At 37.6% G+C, this 20,811-nt stretch overlaps 1 long non-coding RNA gene and 1 pseudogene across 1 annotated transcript; one reads left to right on the top strand and one right to left on the bottom strand.

Moving 5' to 3' along the window:
- Nucleotides 1-1,616: 1,616 nt before the first annotated feature.
- LOC137137384 (protein mono-ADP-ribosyltransferase PARP14-like) overlaps nucleotides 1,617-20,811 on the top strand; it is a 24,627-nt pseudogene continuing 5,432 nt past the window's right edge.
- Nucleotides 7,276-12,749, bottom strand: LOC137137385 (uncharacterized). The gene is made up of 3 exons (XR_010915715.1): nucleotides 12,271-12,749; nucleotides 12,029-12,139; nucleotides 7,276-10,047 (listed from the first exon to the last, which is right to left on the bottom strand). It is a non-coding gene; the product is annotated as an uncharacterized lncRNA (long non-coding RNA).

The following is a 20,811-nucleotide window of genomic DNA, read 5'->3' as shown; positions in this document are numbered from 1 at the left end:
TGACTGTTTTTAGCTTCCATTATGTCGCCGGGTCAAATTGACCCAAACAGTACCTTTGTAATATAAACATATAGGGGGGGTTACAAATATGTGAACTGAACCATTTTTATTTTATATGTTGATTACACTAAATAAGCCAAGCAGGAGAAGTTTAAAAGTGAAAAAATACTTTTTTGTATTTTTTTTAGATTGTTAAACCTTAAAACGGGTCAATTTGACCCTGAACATAACAGAAGGGTTAACCCTCAGTATTGCTCCCTTGAGAGGTCTATCATTGTTCCTTAGAACTATAAATGTTCAATGTTTAACATCTTTACTTCTGTACTTTATTCATCCCTAGCGCCATTGCACTATTATTATGATTTCTGTTTTATTATCATTATCATTGATTGTATTTTCTACAATTGCATGTGCTATTTTATCACGCAGTGCAGAATTAAGAGAAGTATAAAAGAAGGGTCGCCCTTTCACTTTTTAAAAATCTTTGGTCATAATGCTCACATAATCAAAACACTTGCAAATACAGTGTAACAGCTTTCTACAATCGTGTCATCAGCAAACCTCGCCTATACTTCTCCATGAGAGTGTTGCAAGAGTTAGAATAAAGAGGAAATCACTACACAATCCTAAAGAAACAGGAGCATCTTGTGATTCACTGAACAGTTTCTTAACTACTTCCCTTCTCTGCATATTGCAATTATAGAATTTGTGCAATTTGTGCATGACTCCTCATTCCATGAAAACAGAAGAAATTAAATGTGCAGTGACTTATTAATGACAAACTATCATGATGTTGGGAGAAAGTTGTAGGCCAAAGTGAAAATTGGGTCTGCTTCTTACCCTAAAATGAAATATCTAGATGTTCTGTTCTAGCTCTGGATAATTGGACTTCAAGGCACTCCAAGGACTTTTTGATGATCCCACAAAAGTGACCTGAACATTTCAATCAAGTCCAGACAGCAGAGTCCACCAGATTGAAAACCCACAGAAAAACCAGGCAGTATTTAGATGATCTCTGCTAGTGAGTATTTAAAATGTATTTTCCAAATACAATACAAAAATCTGTTGGCACTAGTTACTGAACATTGTCCTGTATCTGAACTTGGCAAAAGAACATTTTGGCAACACAATTTTAAACACTTAGCTTTTAACCGTAATCTTTTTTTTTTTTTTCAACGAATGATCTGGCTTATTTCTAATTAGTTGTCACACTTTAAATGTGGGAATTGAAAGCATCAAAAAAGCTATAACATGAAGCTGGGTACTGCATGGTTTTTTGTTACACACAGAATTTTTGGAAAAGATAAATATTTAGAAATTCAGATTCCATGAGAGCATCTTTATGATGTAAACATTACTGTTAAGAAGAAGATTACTGCAGGGGGTGATGATAAAAGACTTAATCTGTTATCCTTTGCAGATATTATTCGGCTGTTAATGTCACTATGATATTCTAAGGTTTGATTTTAATTATTATTATTTGTTTGTCCTTTCGGGTTATCCCGTGAGTTCAGGGTTGCCATAGTGGGCTCATTGTCCGCATGTTAATCTGGCGTTTTTTTAAATAAGGTTTTATATTATTGCCAGGTTTTATTACATTCCCAGCGTAAAAGCTGTTGCTGTATGCTACAGTGCGTCAATAGTGTTTTAGGCTCAGTAGAGCATCTATGTAGTGGTTTGGTGTCATGATACTGCATGATGTTGGTGCTCTCAGAGTGTTTATTTCAGTGGTCTAAGATCACTACACACAAACTGTTGGCTTCCTCTTTCACATCCATACATCATATTACTCCCTACATCATACTATTCATGTTACCTCTCCTATCCTGTTATCTAAGGACTACATGAAATAACATAAAAACATTAAAAAAATACTTCATCATCACAACATGAAACTAATCAGGGACATGCCCCATTCATTGCTTATCTTTTTCAGTCTTGTGGGCGTGTAAATTTGCACCTGAAAGTGAAAGTAAATTAAAAGCTTTTGGTCTCACCTTTCACTAATGTGCTGGCTGACGCACACGCTAACAAATCAAAAATTTGATGCAAAATGGATGAATATAAATACCCATTGTTCTTTAAAGGAAAGCAGCTTACATGCGGTGAGAAGGAAAAGATTGGTAGATACTTTCAGAAAAAAAGAGATTCTGGAGGAGGTGAGTGTCGAAAAATAGAAAAGGTTGAAGATGACATCTATCAAATCTGCTTTAAGGACAAAGAAGGTTAGAAATTATGCCTCAAGTGAGCTATAAACATGATATGGTTAGTTTCTAAAGACATATGAGGCCCATTAATAGTCCTTTTTATATGCTTTTAGTCTAGGAACGAGTTTTGAAGAAAAAAAAACACATTATTTGTCTTCCTGGTCGAGAACTTAATCTGACTTTGAGCCAAACAAAGTCTCTTTGTTACACTGAATCCAAGGATCAAACATCCACCAGGGATTTACAGGTAAGATAACCCTTCGGATAAGACACTAATTTTACTTTACTTCCTCATGTTACAGTTAAAAACAAGTGCAACACCAACCAGCCTGGTGTTTCTTTTGGTAGTAAACATGCTTTACAGTGTATACATGAACAAATATGCATTTTGTTTTGGTTTTTCCAAAAATGTAATTCAAATTCAATATTTGATGTTTTTTATTGTAAGATGTTACATTAAGTTGAAACTATAATAACATCATAAAACTGACATGCCAGCAAAACATTTAAGTAATATTAAGTAATATTAAGTCATATAGTGCTTTCAATTTGTGAACTGTTAAATGCAATTGCTGCATTATGAAGCAATTTATTCTTTCTGATCTGATTAGACAGATATTATCAGATAATTTCCTTTTCAATTTTTTTATTATTTATTTTCTACTTCAGAAATCCTCAAAAACAAGCACAAAAAGCCTTGAGAAGATTTTCAAAATTGGCATTTACCTCCTGTATTACCTGAGAGACAACTCTAAAGCAAACAAAATATTACAGAAACAACTCTCTTGTATCAGCTGCACAGTGGAGTTAGATTTTAATGAAGAGGAGGCACTGGTTAGGGGGGATATTGAAAAGGGGCCTGGAAGAGGTTTTGGTGCAGCAGAGAAATGGGAGTTACAGTCGGATCGGGTCTTTATTGGTCTTACTGACAGCTACGTCTCCCATCATGTGCTTGACCCAAAGCAAATCCGTATCCTGCTTCAGGACCCCTCCTTTACAACCGATGATATCAAAGTGTACACAGAGAGTGGTTATTCTCTGGTTGTTGGAGAAGTTGAGGCTGTGAAAGAGAAGATTAAAATCCTGGAAAAGAATGTGCCCACCCGGAAGGAACTTCCAATTGTGGAGAAGCAGCTGAAACTGGTAGAAGAAGAGTTTATTCGAGAAATGCAGATTACCCAGAAGTTAAAATGCTAATATCTAACGCCATGATCATCTTGGAGGGACCTGACAAGGATGTGCAGTCAGGAGCTACAAAACTTGATGAACTGATTGAAAAAGTAACGGTAAAGAGACTTAAGCTCTCTACTGATTTAGTAACCTTTATAAAATCCACTGATGTTGTCTCAAAGTACCAGACTCGCTTCCAGCAGAGCCTCAGAAATCCTGTTGCTGTGGAGGTGGGATCAGACTTGGTTCTGTCCAGTTTGTCCTCTGGTGCCCTAGATGAAGCTGAGGCAGCAGTACTCAGAGACCTGAGTGTGAGCACTGTGCAGCTGCACGGTGCTGCGGCTGTATCTCCAGATCTAGCTGAAAGAGGTTCTGCAGGACTACCAGATAAACCAGGTCGAGACACAAGAAATGTTGAACTTACCACATCCTGAGCTGAACTGTTTTGATAAATTCTTGGACATGATTGGAATAAAGCAGACCAAGCAGACCATTTAAAACCTCCAATTTTCCATATTCTTGTGTGCTTGTGTCTGGTCCCAGATGTCTGGTCCTTAAGGTCTAGGGAGATTTAAACAGAAGTCTCGCCACCCTCATATTTGACACAATGGTTCTACATGGGCCAGTGGCTCAGGGATACTTCAATGAAAAAGGTAAAAAGGACAAGGAGAAAGTGGAGAGCACCTGTCACGTCATCATCAAGGAACAAGAACAAGGGAATTCCACAGCCACCTCAGATTTGTCCAAAAGGTTACAATACAGCAGCATCCCGAGCTCAAAGACACTCACAGCATGTCCTTCACTAGATGGCAACGCAACACCACCAGAAACACAGCAAACCCGACCACCGTCTCAGTCAACAATCCAAACCTGCAGATCAAACTTGGCAGTTTAGTGGATGAGCAGGTGAGACAAAATATGCAAATTTAAATCAAGAAACAAGATACAATTTCTTATATTTCACATTATGTCCATAGGTGAATGTGTTGGGGGCCCCCACAATCAACAGAAAGCTTACTGCAACTAAAATTGGTAAATGTCTGTTAAGACAATCCGGGGATACAATGCAGAAAAACTTTGACCTGATGGCAGGGAAGGGCATTCTGTCTCCTGGATATCTCATGCAAGTCAACTCGCCCCCGTCTCTGGGCTGCTCCAGGATCTTCTTCATCGAGTGCCTGCCATTGGATGGGGTCAAAGGGAGAAGCATGCAGGTAAAGTGAAATATGTAATAACTTTAGCGAGGAAATGTTAAAGTTAATTTGTACAAGCTTGTGTTTTTAAGCAGGATTCAAATAAATTGTTGGCATGGCACCATGTCACTACATCAAAAAGAATGTTTTAGTATTTTTTACCCAGTTAGCCATGATGGCCAGGGAGATTTCTGTGATGCAATTTTCAGCACTTTGACATTTTGACAGTACACTCCCTTCCACTAATTTAGAGGAACTTATAGTTTTGTCAAATAATGTAGACTGACAGTATTGGTAAGGAGAAGTTAATTTTATGTTACAAAACTGCATATTTGCAGTGCTGGATGTTTTGCATTTTTTGACCCATTTGGCCTGTAACCTCAGCTGGAGCCTTACTTAGATGTTTCATTTTAGAATAAAAAAATACAAACCTCTCACTTCAAATCAAATATTTGTATCCAAGAAGATAAATGTATTATTTTTGATGGACTGAAGAGGTTGTTTGGAGCTTTGTGTACAGCAATGCTGGATTTCAGTGGCCTTTCCAGTCATTGGACCTGGAGTGGCTTTAAAATACCCAATGAAAGAAGCATCTCAGGTGCTGACTGACCAGATTCGCCAGTTTGGATTATCTGCATCCTCTGGGTCTCTCTCCACCATCCATGTTGTCATTAGACCAGACTACCCTGACTCTGAAGAGGTGACAGACATTTATGGTCTTTTAATGGTCAAACTCTAAATTGTGAGTTCATGTGTTCATGATTTGTTAGACGTATGTTTAACGCAAGATTATGCAATTTCAGTGCTACTATGTCTACAGAAACCTCAGGTATAATATGAACCCAGGAGGCCAAGGTAACTTACAGAGCTGGTCACATGGTGCTCATTAGATATTAAACTACAGGTGTTTTTTATTTTATGCATTTTTATGAAACATGGTGCTTTTCTTCCTCTCAGGGATCTTCAGGTCCCTTACTAGCGACCTCGATGAGATCACCATGACCATTGGAGGTGGTGTTTAACTACAGGTGGTGTTTGGTGACATCACCAATGAGACTAGAGAAGCCATTGTGAACACAACAGACTTTGTCAACTTTGATACAGGTAAGTGAAAGATGCAGCATGTAGGAAAACAGATGTGCAAGGTTTTTGGTGCTAATGGAAATGAAGTCTGTGTTACAACTATGAAGATAAGCTGTTTTGCTTTTATATCTTTTCATTTCTTTGAGTCAGTAACAGCTGTATGTCTGCCCACCCGTCCCATTCTTGTGCACACAAACTCTCAGGAATGCCTTAAATTATTTCAAAAAGCACAAGCATCCATCAGGTTTTAACGACGACCTCATTAGGTTTTGGTAGGCAAAGGTCAAAATCACAATGACCTCACGTCCATCCCATTTTTGTCATACAAGTAAAATCATCACATGACATATACTTATACATATACATACTTATTCCATTAGGGATGATGAGTCGGTTGCAATCTGTAACCTCACCTCTAGATGACAATTAAAAATGACTGTACCTTAAGAGATGTCTTTTTTTGTTGATTCAGTTGGTAAACTACTCGCTTACTTGATATTGTTTTTGTTCTTATTACTGATTTACAGATGGTGTGTGCAAAGACATCCTAACTTTGGCTGGACCCCATGTAAAGGCTAGCCTGCGTAATGGTGAGAAACTTGTTCAAGGTACATTTAAAAACCAACTACATTGTTGGGCAGATCGTCCTCATGTTTGTTCTGTTTGTGTAGCGAAACTGAACAGAGGAAATGTTTTTCAAACCTCGCCCGGATCATTTCCCTGTAAAGCCATTTTCCACGTTTGTGGAGAAAAGGATGTGGGTCTCATTGAACAGCTGGTGTCACGCATCATTCAACGTTGTGAATCCTGTCAATTCAAATCTGTGTCTATTCCTGCAATCTGTGCTGGTAAATAGTGTGTCTGATAACCTAGAAAATAAAACCTATTTAAATGTAACTTCATCCGCAGAGTATAAGCCACTTTTCACTTTAGTGAAATTATTTTCCAGGAACTGGTGGATTGGATGTTGATGCTGTGGCAAGTGCCATTCTCAGAGGGATCAAAACTACCACGTCATCCAGTAACCTTCACTGTCTTACCAACATCTGCCTCATCCTGATCAAGATCAGTGCTTTTTTGGCGTTTAAAAAGGAGGCAGTTCAAATGTTTCCCCATGCCACAACCCACACAGGTAAGAGGTCAACCCCTGACATCGGTGCCATCCTTCTTTGTTGGTCATTTATTACATACCTGTTGCTTTTTGGAGCATTTCCACATTATTAGCTTTTTATTCATTGTGCAGTGTCAGCGTCTCCGGTAGTTCATGCACCGCAACTTCCTGCTTCACTGGTTATGAACGTAGAACTGAGCATCCTCTGTACCAGCTCTGCAGTGCAGCAGTCTGTCTTCATGGTCATGGGCCTTTGCAGAAAGGATGTTGATGATGCCCTGTTGATGCTGAAGAATCTGTGTCAGGCTCAGTGTTCCACACAAATCTTCAGAAAAGAGGACCTGGCAAGCATCACACAGGGTGATGTCAAAAGTCTTAAGCACCTGGTGGACATCCTGGGATTGCATGTGGAGGAGGACCAGTCTGATCCGGGCACCTTAACAGTGAGCGGTTTAAAAGATGGGGTCAATCAGATGGTGCAGATGATTGAAACCTTTGTTCTTTAAATCTTGTTGAATAAATGTAGAAAATATCAAACATTTTAAAATTTTAGATGTGTTTGCAGGTCTTCAGTGTCTGTGTTTTCAGTGCCTGTAAGTATATTGTAAATGAAATACAATTTGATTTAACAGTGCAAAGAAAGTTGGATATACAATCAAAAATATACATCAGTAGCCTGTCATTACAGTATGTATAATTTCATGATCAAAAATCAATCTGAACAAAGACTTAAAAGTGGTGTCCAAATGTGTTGTGCCTATTTAAGGTGCTTGAGGATGTGACAGAAAATATCTCCAGAGATGCTGTTTCATTATCATTTATTTTGAAATTATAATGTTACATAAAAAAAACATAAGACCAAACCTTTTTAAGTGATTGTGTGTTTTAATTATAAATTATATCTGAAGAGTTTGTTGGTATCTACAGTACATTTGTACTGTACATGCCAACAAACAGTACATTTGTACTGTACATATATACTGTATGATTTGCATTCCAGAAATACTGAACTCCATATCTCAAACAAAGCAAAGCAAAAGCAACCAGTATAAATAAATAAACAAATTAATTTTAAAAAAGTGTATGCATTTGAAAATATAGAGAAAACAAATACAACTTGAATAACATGAATCTACACTTTCGTTACTTAAGTTACTTCCATATTTCCAAAATCCCATTCAGTAATTGCAGTGTAAATTCTTTCAAAGGTAATAATCCACCACCAAAAACAAAGTGAGTGAATGGATATAACTTCTCCTAAGTGTTATGGCAAAAACTTTTTTATTTGGATTTTATTAAACCTTTTAACAAAATCCAAAAATGCCATATCATTTTGTTTATGATTTTTTTCTTAGTATCACATTTGATCCATTTGGCTTTTTTGGCAACTTTTTGGAGTCGCATCTGGAGAGGATGGTGGTCTGCCACACTTGATTTTGGCCTTTTCTGCGCTTGTGAGAGAAGTAGTAAATATGTCTTTGTGCAAGACACTGAACCCCAAATCTCTGATCTTTGCTCACGGTGAGTGTTGGCCAGGGGAACTGATGTAAAGTGGTTGTTGTCAAAGATCTTGTGATTGTTTTCCTGCTGGAAATGTTGACATCATTTTCTGCACAACTTCTACTGTAACACCAACTTTTCTCTGTCTGGACTTTTGAATGGCACCATAGTTTCATGAACTGCATGGCACTCTTCAGGAGGTATGCAGAAAAACTGTTCAGGCAGTTCTTGTAACCATGAGCCTCCACAGTTTATCTTTCTTTGCATCTTCAGACACACTAAGGTGGTCCTTAAAGTGAATTAGTTCCAGCTATTTCAGAAACCGTTATCTAGACATCACATCACAAACTGCAGGGAGCTTTGTCTCCATCTCCCAATAGGCTCTCACACAGGACACCTGTACATGCATAGAACCTGCTCTATTTCATGGATGGCGTGAGGAATCCATTCCTCCTCATCTCGTCATTAATAAGATTAAATAAATCATCAAAAAAGTGTGTGTTTGTATTGTGGTAGGCATGATGGAAATTACATTAGAAAAAGGTAACAGTTCAGGGACAAAGCACATTATATAACCGCAGTATCATATTTAATACACACATTTTAAAAATGATTTAACTGTTAAAATTTTGTGGCGACCCTGACCTCACGGGATAAGCCGAAAGGACAAAAAAAAAAAAAAAAAAAGGACAGCATCCATTGTGAAAAGCCCCCCCAAAAAATCCCTTCTACTGCCTGCAGTGGCATGATAATACACTAGAGGGAGGAATACATGTATCAGCTCATATACAACAAGTTTTTAAGGAAAGTATTGAGCATGTTGATAAGAGAGAGGTCTCAGATAATATAATACAAATGATTTGTGGCATAAAGGTTGCTAGCCTAATCCCAAACCTGCAGGTAGTCTACTTTTGAAAATACTCGGATTTAGGGCTATGTAGGATTTAAATACATTGTTTCCCCTCATCACTTCTACTAAAGGGGCGTTAGGAAGTGATCTTTTCATGGCTAACATTAACAGAAGAGGCAAGGTTGCACATACCAAAACTTATTTTGATGGCACCTGGCCTTTGTTTAAAGACAGACATTAACAAATATGAATCTATAAGCTTCTTTTAAATCAGATTAAATGACAGAAACCAACACCTTTCTGCCATTTACAGCATAATGTTTCTCACAGCTTCATTTAGACATAGCCATGGTACATGTGCAGTATTTGACATTTGCAAGATTATTTTAGTATCAGTGTTACTTATGTCATTTTAGCTGATGAAGTTTGACCAAGGACCAGTGTGATGTGAAAAGGTTAGGACCAACTGATCAATAACAGGCCATCATAACCAATAATGACACTTTGACTTTTAGTACTTGAATAAATAAATGTTTTTCGTATCAAAGGGAACTATTCACTCATAAGAATAAGACATACATATCTGTTATGAAATGTGTCAAAAGTGGCATTTAAAATGCTATAGCCAGAGTAAATCATTTACATTTATTTATTAGTATCTGTGCTAGAAAGAATATGGCAATTTGGTAATTTAAAGATACTGTACTGGTACGTTTTTCCAGCTATAACACGGTTAGGATGGGTACATCCACAAAATCTCAAAATCATCCAGAGTTTTACACAATTAGATAGTTTTAGATAATCAGATAATTTCATCTGGGGGAGCACTGGAACAGCTGATTGACCACGATCACAACCTCCGTAGTGTGAGCAATGAGATGACATAATCTGAACTGAAGGTTTCTCCCAGTGACATCGTCTGGAAGCAGTTTTCTGTCAGAAGAAGAGAAATGTTCTAAAATAGGGAAGTCAGAGAGAAGTTTAAAAGCATTGTTGTGTATTTACACCTTAAACTAAAGCCATGGGGAGCAAGCTGAAAATTGTTGAAGTTGCCCTTTAAATGAATCCATATAGCAACACCTAAAAATTAGGTGAATAGTTCATTATAAAGACTTTTATTGATGTGGCAATGAAAACCAAGATCTACCTGAGCACCAGATACAGTGGTCAAAACAACTATTTCCCAAATGCAGCTAGAGAACAGCTCCTTCAATCTTTAGCGTGCCCACATCAAACAGTTTTTCCAAGCTCGAATCCAAGACATTGCTAGTTAGACACGCCTGTATTAAAGAGGGCGGGTCTAGAAGACCTTTCTGCTCTCTTGCACTTGCATCTCGTGAACTGTGAACACTTTTCTGATATGACTTTGCTTTGATGTTTTCTCCTTGACTTAGATTTTTGCTTGCCTTGTACCTCACTTGTAAGTCGCTTTGGATAAAAGCGTCTGCTAAATGACTAAATGTAAATGTAAATGTAAATGTAGGACAGCCCTACTTATTGAAGGCCCTACCTAGCAATGGGCAGGGCTTTCTGGGCTCTATAAAGCATCGCCCTTTAAATAAGGAAACATCTTCTAAAAAAACAACTGTGTAAAATGATAAATGATGAATGTTTATACCAGTAAATGAACAGTGATGGTTTTAGTTTTATTAGACTAACTCAGTTGCCAAGTACAATTTCTTTGACAGTATTTATCTGAAATGTTCCCACTTTCCTTGATCAGTTCCTCAGAAAGTGGTTTCTGATGACGTTACAATGGGTTATACAGATGTTATGATAGAATTTGACTTTGAATGAGAATGAGGATGACTAAGTATCTGGTCGCAACTTCATTATGCGGTCAAAGCTGATCAAACATAGAATCAAATAAAAACATAATCATCAATGTTGTTGGAATCATTTTGTGGTAAATTTAGGTATACTAGTAACCAACACTAAAGCTGGGTTCAGACCACACAATACAGCTGTCTGAAACTATCATAGTGTTATAGGTTTTCACACAACATGGACAAGATATAGGCTACTATAAGACTATCTCTTACTTGCCATGTTTTATAACATTTTAAAATATTGTTTTGTCAAGAGGAAACATTTCTCAAAGCCCACCAATCTTTTTTCAAGAAGGTCCTGATAAGGGGCAATTTTTCAATGACACAACAAAATGGCAGGGGTTTTGTTGTAAGTAATAAATATAATCAGATGTAGACTTCCAGGCCCTAAGCAATGTAACTTGGTCCACTAATGGACTAATCCCATGAACAAAATACAACAACTACTTTTAGAACCTTAAACTCTGAATCTTAAAGGTGAAGATTTGGCCCCCCACAGGGGACCTGCCACGATGGTTCTGAGTTTCGTAGTTTATACTGCCCATGAAGTAATTCTCAAATTTTATGGGTATTTTGGACTTCTGTTACCATGTTTTTAAATAAGACATAAAAACACCTGAATGTCTTTAAGTGTTCTTTATGAATACTCACTGGCTTTGCAGCAATCCACTGGTAACATTAACTTACATCATGTCTATATGTTTACCCATTGCATAGTGGGAAATAGTACAATCCAACTCAAAACATCACACCTACAGCCTCACTGCTACCTTGGGCAATACATTAGCATTGAAGTTCTATTTGAATTATAAGCCATTGCTTGAATATGTTGTTTGTGTTCTTTGCACATCATGAAAGAGTTTGGAAAAAAAGGTTTCACAGCATCTCTTTTCCATCTGGACAGCGACGTCTGACTGTAAGCTGAACCACTTTTCTTTACAACCCTAAACCCAGACACCAGCCTTCCACTTGTCAACCTCCAGTGAGTTATCAGAGTACCACTGACGTCCAAAAGTCTTGTTTTGTTAAACTAATGCTGATAATGCACATTACACACATTTTCTTCCATTTTTACTATACATTACCAGATTGAATGATCAGTTGTGGAGTAGCAGTTAAAAGTGGTAGTAAAAGGGTCCAGTGCAGCAATGTTCACTCATTTCCCAGTCTTGAGAGGTAACCAAAATATGATCGTCCTGAACAGACCGGACAAAGATGTACAATCAACAATCAAGCATGAACTGATAAAAAAGGTGAAGGAAAAAAAGTTAAGCTACCACCAGATTTGATAATATTCATAAAATCCATTGGTGTCATCTTCAAGTACCAGGGACGCTTCCAGCAGAGCCTCAGAAACGCTGTTTCCCTGGAGGTGGGATCAGACCTGGTTCTGTCCAATTTGTCCTGCGATGCCCTGGATGAGGCTCTGGCAACAGTTCTAGGAGATATGAGTGTGGAAATTGTGACACTGCAGAGCACTGCAGCTGTACCTCTAGGTCTATACAGAGTAAAATAAATCCTCATCAAGGCCAAGAATGAGGAAAACTGTTGAGAATTCAGAGTGGACGTCAGCTTTACAACTTCCAAACAGATGGTAAAATAACCAAGGAGCTGGTAGAGAGCTTCTTTCACATTATTATTAGAGAAAAAGAGTGCTCTCCAGATGTGAATACTAATCTGCAAAGCATCAGCAACCCCAGGCCTAACCCACAGACGTGTCAGTTTGATCACAAACAAGGGAGGCCAAGATAAAACAGAAAACTAATCAGAATAATTCCAGTGTTAGTAATACACTGTGAAGCCCTCTCAAGTATCCTAGAGGTCAAAGTGGAATAGACCCTTAAAACATATGAATACTACACTGCAAATTTGATGATACTAATTGGTCATTCATATCAAATATGATGTCTACACAAACCACAGCTTATTTGTTAACCATAGAGGCCATTGTAAACTCAAAGATAGTCAGACCATTTTTAAATGGTAATGATAAATCTAAGAATATTTTGCTATTTAAATGACACAGACAAAACAGTGTCACCAGCGTTTAGAAAAAATAGATGAGATCACGATGACTGTGGGAGGTGGCGTTAAACTACAGCTGGTGTTTGGTGATGTCACTACAGAGAAAACTGATTCCGTGGTGAACACAACCGACTTCTCTGACTTTCAGTCGGGTGTTGTATGTGTGAGAAGTTATAGACGCATGAAATAAAAAGGCTGCCAGAAGATTTTTTTTAATAGGTGTTAAGAAGTTGCAGGGTTACACTGTGGGTGGGAAGATTGAGTTCAAATTATAATATGTGCACCACTTAGCACAATTTTCTGTCTTCTACAGACAGTGTGTCCAGACACATCTTAACAAAGGCTGGACCCAAGGAGGAGGCAATCCCAAAAAGTGGTGGGGAAATAAATGATGTTATATTCTGAACAACACAGTGTGAGAGGCATCTTACATCTGTTGTCTTTGTTGTGTTGTGTGTACTTAAAGGGAACAGAGGAGATGTTTTTCAAACCCAGCCTGGATCATTTCTCTGTAAATAAATTTTGCATGTGTGTGGAGAAAAGGACGTGGACCTCATCTAGTGTGTCCAACATCTGGTGTGTTGCATCATTCAGCACTGTGATTGCTGTCAATACAAGTCTGTGGCAATTCCTGCAATCGGTGCTGGTAAATAATTTAATAGGCAATCTAGAAAGGAAAAAAGAAATGTTTATTACAAGGGTTGGTGTTAAATTGACCAAACGGTGCAATGACATAGAACATAGGAAAAAGTAGGTCCTAGTAATGTCTCAGTTAACATAAGAAATAAAACTAATCGTGCACAAAAAAATTTATTTATGGTTTACGCAGGGGCTGGTGGGCTGCACCCTGATGTTGTGGCACTTGCAATCCTCCAAGGGGTTAAAACCATGTCACGCTCTCCTCTGCACACTCTCACCAATCTTCGTCTTGTACTGATATGAAGCAATGGCATTCAAACACCAAACAACACAGATGTTTCCACTTGCTGTGATCAACACAGGCAATGAGAAGTCAACAGTTTTTCAATCCCACCATCATGGTTGTAATTTGTTCAACATTGCTCTGTCATTTTTTTACAAAATCCTGTTGCTTTACTAATTATTATGTTTGATTCATTGTTTAGTGTCAGTGAGAGAGTATCTGTGTAAAGCACAGGAAAAGAATATGAAGTCAATTAATGCAAACACAAACACACTCTGTGCAACCGCAAAAAGTCAGTAGCAGCAGTGTGTTTTTCTGTTTGTTGGTCTTTGCAAAGAAATGTTGAAGATGCCAAGGCAAAGCTGAAAGACTTGTATCTGGCTCAGTGCTTAACAAAAACATTTAAGAAGGAACAGTTGGAAGGCCTCACACAGAGCGACATGAAAACACTGAACCAACTGGGGGAAGCTGAGGGTCTGTGCATGCTGAGAGACGACTTTGGTCAGGGTACACAAACAGTGACTGGGCTAACACATGGGGTCAAGCAGGTGATGCAGATGATTTGCACCACCACTTCTTTTAGAACAAACATGAGCCTCAAGGAAGAGGAAGAATTGTTCAACCGTGTGTCTTGGTGCATCTTTAGACATAATAACAATTGGGAAAGACTCCCCAGAAGATATAGCAGGTGGGATATTGTAAGCACAGGGGATCTCATGGAGCGTGGATCTACAGACAATGGAGGCCAATAGAGAAGGAACTGGACAGATGGCAAATCTAAAACGACTTCAGAATCTGCCAGGTGAGAGGATTTTCTTGTCACAAGACCAGTTAAATGGAGTTGTTTTTTTTACACTGGATGCTGTTTTCATGTTAAGGATTTCTACTAAGATGTACAGCTCTATCGGTTGCTAACAAGCCAACAAATGCCTTATAGAAAAATATCAAAGCCTAACTTTTATTTAGAGTACAGTATACTAGGAAAACAAGGATAAAATGAGGAAGCCAAAATCAAAGCAGCAGGCAGTAAAAGAATAGATGTGTTGTAGATGGGCTGAGATGCTCACCTCCCACATCTCTGTGGTGTGTGGAGCTGTGTGTTGACTGAGCTGATCAGATAACATCGTACAGTTGGGAGTTGGGATAGAAAGAAAAAGAGAACAATGAAGACAAAAAGGACACCTAAAAGAAAAAACAAATACAAATAGTGAAAGTCTGCAAAGTCTGTACAATGTCTGCAATTATTGTGTTCACTAGCTTATGTATTTCTTTTTGACAGACCTTACTTTCCCCTTAGATTGGGACAACATTGCTACTTGTGAAAATCTGAAGGTGGTCACACTAGAGAGTACTCTTTTTGTCATTGGAAAATAAGAGTATGCAAAGGTTTGCGTTCAACCATATACTGTATTTGTTATATAATAGAATTTGTAACATTTGTTAGCGCTTTCAACGTTTTTGGTAGCTGAACCTGGTTTTATTGTTCCCATTAGATTGAGCGTGTGCAGAATCTTCATTTGCTTCGCACATATGAAATGCAGAAGAAGTACATTTGGGCACTGCGGAGTAGAGCGGTAGAAAAGCTTCTGTATCACGGGACGACCCAGGAAAACTGTGACTCCATCATGCATGCAGGGTTCAATAGGAGCTTTGCTGGGCAAAATGGTAATGATCTTTCTTACCATGTAATGCTTGTACAATCTATAGGACAAAATGATTAGCAGCTTTAACACCAGTACCAGCTTCTAATTCTTCATCTTTCTTTTATAACCTTTTCAAAACTCTTCAGAGCCAAGAATGACAAGAAGGTTAACTGCTCTGAGGTAACTTAGTCCCTTGGTGTTGTTAGATTCAGTAATGCTATAGGGGTGGATGTTTTCCAGATTGTGGTGTTGAAGGGATGGAAAAATGTTTATGTTTTTTTTGTATGAACAATGATTGAAACATTGCATGCAATCAAGTTGACCTGATGTAGTATGAACCGAAATAAAAATCACACTTGATGTGCACAGCTCGCTCAAGTAAACATTGACGATCGCAATGTAAAGCGGAAGGTACGCTTTACTGAACAAAGCATCTGCAGAAGGTGCATAAAGCATTGTGTGGACAGCTGCAAGGCGAGAGAAAGAAAACAGCTGAGACTTTTTGATTGCTGATACTCTTCAATAAACCTTTGAAAGACTCCAGTGCCTTGGGCTCATCTCTTCTCAGGCAAAAACCTTTGAAAATGTACAACCTCAGACAGAAGAAGAGGTCAAGATTATAAACCCCAAGAGGGGGCACAAGGCTAAGGATGCCGAGAACCAAAGACTGAATAGGTGTTTCCACCCTCTATCCACTGGTCGGTACACAACAAAACAGAATTTTAGAAATTGATTTTAAAATTCAGGAAGGGAAACTACTAGATGGAAGAGCACTTAAATGTGCACTAGCCTGAGTGATATTAACCAGAGGTGAAATTGACAGTGTTTACGTAGTTAACATATAAAAGAGAAGTATTCTCCAATAAAAGACATACAAAGGGATGAAAGTCATAACGGGTCAATTCTCACCAGAGAAGCACTTGAGTTAAAGAGACTCAAACAAGGTTGACCTTGGGAATTGCAGGTGCTTCCACAGTGGGTAACACCCACAATTGAAAATATTTAGTAAAAACCTCACTTAGTTGGTCAGCACAGTACGTAATCTGCACACACAGATGGCACCACACTTCCTGATCTGAACCCTCTTAACATGTACAGTAATACAATATCAGTTCAGTTCTTACAAAATGAGAGAACAACTAATTATTAGCATATTGATTCATAGATGCCAACATTTTAATAACTTGCACACACTGCCTCCACTCCTCTTTTATGTCCTCTATGTCTTCTATGTCCTTCTATATCCTCTTCTCTGGTGATCTGTCGAGTTGGCGCATGTTTCTAATTCCACTTGATAACAGCTCCTCAACATGAGACATGTATCTTTTCCTTCTGCTGTGAGTTTGGGTCAGAGAGAAGGACTGTTGGCAGTCGTTAAGATTTGTATTTCTACAATTCTGCACCTCTTGTCTACTCTACAAAGTTCAGATGCATTTCACCACACCAAGTGAAGATGAATGTAGACATAATAAAAACTCCTATTTATGGGAAATTATTCCGACATTAATGGCATAATGACTCCACATGCATCTGGTCTTTCACCATCCAGCAGAAGCTCCTATATTTTTATCTGGGTTAAGTCAATCTCATGTTTATTGCAATGGCACTTTATACACTGTATATTTTTGATTTTCTAAAATACAGTTTAAGTTAGAGTTTGTGTAAGTAATGTAATTCTCATTTAATTTCACAACACAATATGAAAAAATGTTCCAGCAAATTATTCCTATAATTAAAAAAATCGGAGCATATACAAAATGTTGATACTGGTCTTATCAACCATCACTGATTCCACAGGATTTTCAAAACTGTACTTATACTGAATGGTTCATTGGACTCAAATTACAATCTTCTGTGTGAAAGTCTTGTGTTTTGTTAACCATGCATCACTCTAACTTTCCTTCTTACAAACTTGAAACGCTCTAAATTGCATGTTGTGGTCTCGCGTTGTTTTTCGCAGCCATATTTCACAGTCTCCTAATATTGATATCAAATGAAAGTTTAGAGTTTCAGATTTTCTTTGATAATATTTACACTTCACATTTAATCTTTTATGAAAATAAGCCTTTTCATGTAGTATTAAACACAATGGTTTTATTATTTTTTTCTCTTAATGGCTGCTGTTTTTTACATGTTGATGATGACTATTCAAATATTCATCACGCAAGTTTAGCTACTGTAATGCTGGCATTTCAATATTAAAATAAAAAGGTGGAAGATGTCTTTATTAGGAAAGTTTCCACCACCACTGAGCTGGTACCTCGACCAGAGACACTTACAACCTTCTTGTGCCTAACAATATAATATTATGCATTTATCTATTTAGCTTTTTATTTTTTTGTGTTCAATTTATTTTCCCCCACAAACAATCATAAATCACCACCCTGTTCTTTTCTCTTTCTACCTTTAAAGGAGGATAAAATGTTTTATAACATATATGAAACAAAAGCAAACCAGTATAATTAAAATAAAAATACATGCATTTTAAATTAAAGAGTAAAGATAACACATATTAAAACAATGAATATAAAAAGATGAATCCACACCAACGTATTAACTGATAAATACCTGCTTTAAAAAGTGACAGATTTAATTAAATGTCTCAATGAACTTGATGCAGGGGGATATCATGCAAGCTGATGGGAATTAAGACAAAGAAATAAAAGGTGAGACTCATCTGTTTCAATAGGGCCTTAGCCACAGCAGGGTCCTCCATGTCCACAGTGGGGTCATTAACACCTCATTTCCACCAAATGCTGCTTCACTGGGGCTGCTAATCACAGATTTGGTGGTAAGTAATTTTCTACTGTTAATTGCAAAACAGAAATTTTAATTTCTGGCTTTGTCATGAAAATGTTAATAACAGCCATTTAAAAATCTAACTCATGTTGTGTTTATCGTGGCAAAAAAGGGTCAACACATCACACCACAAAGACTACACTGTTTCTATTTTATCACTAGACCTAAAGGAAGAAAACAGTTCTTCACAAAACTCACCACCATAGCAGATGAAGGGTTTTGTATTATTACAATAATCAAAGCTCCATTTTCCTGCTCTGTTTAACACAGTCGTGGCACAATTCTTGTCACTTTGTCCATCAACCAGATCGTTGGTTGATAAACTTTCCCAGTATCTGAAAGAGGAACTACTTCCATCTGACCACCTCCAGGTGTCTCTGAACAGACCGATCCACATGTTGGTTCCAGACATTTCAGATCCAGACTCTACACAATGATCCAACTGATCTAGTCCACTGATCAGGTCCGTGTGATTTACTCTGCAGTAGCTCTGAGCCTGTGACCAGGTCATCGTATCACTGATCATGTGACATGTTGTGTTGGATTGGTTTGTTTCTGTTTATTATAGATCAAAATAGATGAGCACAAAGTGGATTTGTATCACCATATTTACCAGTACTGCACTTGTGTCTTTTTCATGTCTGTCATGTTAGACACTGTGGCCAGGTCTGTGTACTTTTCTCTACAGTAGTTCTGGGCTTCATCCCAAGTTTTATTCTCTTTAATAAAATGGAACTCATAGAGTTGGCAAGTGAAGAAGGAACACTGCCCTAAAAACAGAGAAAATATGCAGTAATGGATGTGATATCAAAACGAAATCATGAATACTTACATTATTATGTAGTTTGTTTGTTTGTTTTCAGTTTGTAATCAGTTAATGCACTTACCCATCAGAATAAGCACAAACAGCCTCCACTGCATCCTTTCTCTGCTTTGAATGAAACAACATGAGTTTAGACACTTACTGTGTTTTCTTTCTTTGAGTCAAAAGACAAGATAACAGAAACACTTGTGTTCACTCTTGCCTGTGAGTAAAAAACCTGAAGCTATTCAGAAAAAATTAAAGTACATGTAAATAGAAGATTGAGAATTGACACAACAAATATTTACCCTACACTCTGTTCTTGATGTGATGATGGACTGTTCACAACAAACTTTTACTGCACATGCCCCGACAAATATCGGCAGCTACCCTCCTTTAGCTTCCTCTTCTCAGCATTTGTCATTTCATTGAATTGACCTTGATGAGTCCTCTGCCTTTGGGAAGATGGGGCTTCTCCTCACTGGAACCATTACAAATTAAACGGAAGAACCCACCACAGTCACTGTGCTTCTTCTTTGGTTTCTCCATGTGCAGTTCATGGATTGCACCCAAGTGCATCAGAAGATTTGAATAACAATCCTGAACCTGATGAGCTGACATTCAGAATTAAACATCTAAAAACTCAGCACCCTGTCCTGACAAAATAACAACAATTCTTTTTGATAAAAATACAAGTGCAACAGGTAGGTGAGTTTTCACAACTCAAATATTTGACTTAAATTATTGTTAACACTTTTTTATAAAGCCTATTTCCTGCTTTTGCCACTCAGTGGCTACAAATCTACAAAGATGTACATGGACTGCTCGTTGTGTGGCACATGAACCCTACAGAACATGGCTTTAATACAGTGACCCTTAGTTGTGTTGTCTGTGTTTTATATGTGCTGGTAAATGACAGAATGTGTTTCTCATTTGCACATTTTGTGTTGTGTCATCTTTACTTGTCCCAGATGCTGGAGGAATGAATGTTTTTGTTGGTGGTGTTTTGCATGTGTTTGAATTTTAAGCCTGTTTCTTTTTCCATTTTTTTATGTATTTTCACTCTCACCTAATGGTGAAAAGCTAAGTGTGCTCAAACTTAAATGTTCTCCTGCAGAGCTCCAGACAGTAAAAGCCGTCAGACAACAAAGCTACCAACAAGTGCTTGGATGGCTTTTACCAGTATAAACATTTATCTGATAATCTGAAAGACGCCTACCAATTTCTTATTGCAATTTTTATCACTTTGCCTCAAATTTTAAAATGGCACGCAGGAAAATTGCTTTTTTCTCAAACCAATCAAAAAAGTGTTACTTTAGTCATATGATACAGAAAAAACTGGGGAAGGGGAAGAGGGAAAAGAAGTAGTTCATATAAACTTAAATACGCTTAAATATTGATATGTAAATGTGCAATATGTGATACTAATAAGAAAAAACGTTTCCTTGTGCAGGTTAAACCCTCAGAAACCAAGTTAGCACTGTGTCTAGTTTATTGAATGAATGTTTAATTAATAGTCTCACTTTATTGTTTATAAAATAAAGATGGTTGGATGCCATCAATTATCGGACACATACTCTATACACACGTATCTATAGTCAACAATGTAAGGAAACTAAGTTTATATTCCAAAAAATGTTATGTTAAGAGATTAATTCAATTTTACATTTTGAATCT

The sequence above is a fragment of the Channa argus genome, chromosome 12 (genome assembly GCF_033026475.1).
Source record: "Channa argus isolate prfri chromosome 12, Channa argus male v1.0, whole genome shotgun sequence".
NCBI lineage: Eukaryota > Metazoa > Chordata > Actinopteri > Anabantiformes > Channidae > Channa > Channa argus.
This window is presented reverse-complemented; position numbering and strand designations above follow the sequence as displayed.